The 4,298-nt window shown below is 41.8% G+C and overlaps 1 long non-coding RNA gene across 1 annotated transcript; it reads right to left on the reverse strand.

The window, feature by feature from the left end:
* Positions 1-273: 273 nt before the first annotated feature.
* LOC132449806 (uncharacterized) lies at positions 274-2,410 on the reverse strand. Its single transcript, XR_009523665.1, has 3 exons — positions 1,896-2,410; positions 1,647-1,770; positions 274-1,546 (listed from the first exon to the last, which is right to left on the reverse strand). It is a non-coding gene; the product is annotated as an uncharacterized LOC132449806 (long non-coding RNA).
* Between the last annotated feature and the right edge of the window lie 1,888 nt (positions 2,411-4,298).

A 4,298-nucleotide genomic window follows, 5' to 3' on the forward strand; every position in this document is an offset into this window, starting at 1 on the left:
CAGTGTCCAGACATTGGGATCGGGCCCTCGTATCTTTGGAATTTCTCACCCCACCTTGTTTGGATAAGATTCTGTTGATCATCTCATGGTTCTCATGTCAGTATTTTACCGGCCATTTCGATAGATATGAACACATAAGAATCATGAGACTGAAGCCTGTGAAAATAGCAGATTTAAGGTGAAGTATAGCCCACCCAAAGCTGCTGTTGATGTCTGAAGATGACGGCAACGACAAGTGACAAGGTGAGGAGTTATGATAAGGAATACAAGACATCCGGAGGAGATGTTTAATTAATTTGATGGATCATTAACAACCTCCCTTGACAGAGTAAACGACAGCGGCACTCCGAAGTTGAAAAGGTGTTGAAGCATCAACACTGAAGTATGTCCTGTTTTCTTGTCAAGGATATAAATTCCTATAAATAATGAATTTGAGACAAAAAACTTCACTGGAATTCAACGTAACAGGTAGCCACCTCGTTTAGTCAAAGAAAAAAAAGAATAAAACAACATAATGTTCAGTTTCCACTTAATGCAATGACCCTAAGGGACGGCCTTCATTTTAAATTGTACATTCAAATGCATGTGCACAAAGACCCTGTTGATTTATGCAGCCTTGACATTTTCTATTCAAACAATTGTGTGAGAATACTTTTAGGCTGTGTGTGTCTTAGCACTTACAGACACAGTGGTGCGTGCTACTTTTGAGAAACCATTTTTTAAATGGCTCAATTTCTCAGAGCAGCACATTGCTTTCATGACAACAAGCGCATTACTCAGTCTCTTTACAAGTGTTTTTGTAGAGACTATATTTATATATGCTACACACAGTGTATAGGACAGATACATTCTTCCATCTAAAAATAAATAATAATCAGTTGCTCAGTGGTTACTCCCTACTATTTCAGAGCAAGAAGGATATGGGTTTGAAGACGCCCATGGATGGAAGTTCTGTGTTCGAGGTCTTTGTATTCTTCGTGTTCACCCAGGTCTCCTACAGGCGCTCTGGTCACCTCTTACCGAAAGCATGAAGGTAATACTCCTACCATCAGCAAGGCAAAGGCACTATAAACTGGAGTTGTCTCTCAGGCACTCCCATGTGTGTCACTGCTCATAGCTAGATAGGATGTGTTACATGCAGAGGACTAATTTCCCCAAATGGATCATTAAAAGTGCATCTTCCATAGGTGACTCTCTTTTCAAGTCTGTTGTATAAATCCTCTTGACAATGACCATCTAAAGGATTCAGTTTCGTTGAGGAAATTTGGTAGTCAATGTATGGATTTCAACTATCCTTCCATGCAAGTTATAAATTAAAAAATACTACTTCACATTAGGGTTAAAAAATGAACTCACAAGGACCTTGGAGAAGATGACAAGGAAGGCCCAGAAACCACAGGATTGTAAGAAGAATCATGCAGCTCAGGGAACTCTATAGAACTCTCCTCCTCCTCCTTGACAACAATACGCGGTTTCCTGGCTGGTCTCGTAGCCTTGGCTGATGTTGAGGTCAGATAAGGGCCTATCCTTGGTATAGTTTGGGTACCTTTATAGTAAACAGTAAAATATGTGAATATTTCAGTGGCATTTTATTATACATTATAATGTATTGTAATAATGAGTTTTTATGATCAAAGTCTACACACCTATACTTCTGAAATGAGGCCGTAGTGTTCTCTGGGACAGCTGAGTACCTGTTGATTTACCTCCGACGGGGTCAGTTTGGCAGGCAACACGCCTGGATGCAGGCAGCTGTGAGGGAGCGCTCGTCTAAATGGTGTTGAAATACAATATTAGGCATCAATGTGTCCATGATGCGATACAAAACCGTCAAACCGATACCTATCAAGGGGCCATGAACGATTATTTCCCTCCATTACTGTACGCCTACTTACAGATAGTTTATTTTCTGATGGACATCGTAGGTCTACAGTAGGAATAGCTCCAGGTAGAAGCAGTAACTTTGATGCAAATCCTGCGTTGTACTGGGCCTCGTTTGCAAAACAACTTGACTCGAAGTGCTGGCAACAAACCAACATGTATGGGCTGAACGTATCTGGAACATTATAGTTAAAGATAAATTCCAACCAATTTCTCCTTGTTGATTGGTCTTTCGGGAGATTGTACAGCGATCTCTGCTTTTCCAAGCAACCTGGGATCGCACAGCGGACGTGCCTCTGCTTCGTCCCAGACATCCAGGAATCGTTTCAACGCGCCGCACAAGTAGACCGTCGCAAGTGGCTTATTGGCTCATTGAATACGAGGCGCTAGGCTGAGCAGAACCATGGCTCAAAATCAAATAAGTATTGACTACACTTTACGAAGGGACTGGACTTCAGCGAATTGTATGATGAGTGAGAGTCTGAGACCCAGCAGGTTTCAGATTTTTTCTTCTACTATTTTTGTATTTTTTTAATGCTGAGTGGCAGAGCCTTTTATTGCTGCATTGCCGCCCCCATCCGGAGTGGAGGGTGGATCCTCATCCTATACACACGCGGTGTGATGCATCAACACGTGTTTGTCTGCTGAGCTTTTGTTTTCTTGCATACGATTTGGAATTCGGTATAAATGTCAACAGAGCCCTTTTCACAGTGTCCTCATCGGGAACTCTGTTAAAGGACTCCGGTTCCAATATTATTTCCACATATTTTGCATTTAGAGCATTTTAGACTATTTCATATACCTAGGCCTACGTCTTTAAAGCCTACAGTGGCTCCAACTTCAATAACCATGCATTGTATACAAGGTGCCCTACCACTCCTAATAGTTCTGGTAAATGATCTGGTCCACTGAGAACATTTTTCTCAGAAGGTTGTGGTCAGAAGGTTATTTTCCTATTCACAGTTTTCAATTCATGAACAAGCCCTTGTAAATCCAGTTGTCAGATCCTTGGCACCATTAGTTTCTGTGTCCTTGAATCTGTCTTGAAGAAAATCAGGTCTCTCCCTTATTTTGTGTTCAAGATTTCTGTCATGACTATCTTCGTCATATACACCCAAAATATAGTCATATGTAAGGGTAAGGATTGTTGGATTTGTACAATGGCGCCCTTTAATGCACACAAAAGTATTATCTTTGTATCATAAAGGACACGCATGCCGAAGCGCCCAGCCACTCAACACAGTAAGTAGGTGTATGGGTAATGTATTTATCGGATGGTGCGTTGTGTATGAATGGTGCAGAGTTCTTCAAGGGAAGTGATCGAATCCAAAGGAATAGCTTTAAAGAGACTTTATTTGTATAAAGTATTTTCGGCATGGTAAACTGATACTCGAAGCAAAAGAGAGATTGAAGATGTATTCTAAACACGTGCTGAGCGACTCCTAGCTGATCAATAGACCTAACCCTGTCCAAGAGCTACCGGAAGTTTCTGAAGTCAATGTGGGTCTGTAGGCTATCTGATCAGCGCGGTCCGGAAGTAGTGGGGGGAGCCGATGTGAGATAATCTTCGGTATTTTCCCGCCTGGTCTGTGATGCTGCCTTCTGTGGCTAAAGTATTTATTGCAGCCTTCAGTAAGGTCTTGCTCCCCTTGTGGCTATGTATGGTATTTACGGCTTATATGTTTGGTCTTGCTTCATTGGGTCCATGTGTGGGTAGCTTAGATTCTTAAAATACGTAACAATGGTAAAAGGCACAGAGGTGGCGTGTCTGTGCCTTCGGCGGTCGCTAGTTAGCATCGGCTCAATCAAGAGCAATCTCACTGACAGCCATATGCAACACCCCACCGCAGGGGGTAATCCTGCTGCTGATAAGGGGTGGTTCATAAACACAGGACTGCCAGCTAGCATCTACGCCAAATATGATTGTTCTGCTGCTCTGCTATTTTAAAAGGTTGTTTTCTAGCCCTGCTTGCTAACTGCAAGCCACCAAATGTTAGCTTCCGCCTCTGAGATGCTAGCACTGTAGCCGAACATCCCCTTAATTGTCAAGTCAGTATGTTTCAGTGGTTTATATAATTGCCTCATGGTTTATTGTAATATCTCGATGATCATATCTTATTTATGAGCCAGGGAAACCGATTGATTAATTCATTGATTGATGGCTGATATTCACTGTTTGAACACACAGCAATTTCCTTTCGGATGTTTGAGGTAAATATATTGCAGTGTTGATATCCAATCAAATCTGCAAAAAAGGTCAACCTTAATGTGGGAAGACTGGAGTCTCAGTGTTTGAATACATCTCGAGTAGCGGTTCAATGCTGGCATCTTTCACTCTTATCTCGTTCCATTGCTGTATTTATAATAAGATTAGAGCATGACGAATGACGTTGCCAATGATGAGAAGCAACATGAAG

Source organism: Gadus macrocephalus, chromosome 21 (assembly GCF_031168955.1).
Source record: "Gadus macrocephalus chromosome 21, ASM3116895v1".
NCBI lineage: Eukaryota > Metazoa > Chordata > Actinopteri > Gadiformes > Gadidae > Gadus > Gadus macrocephalus.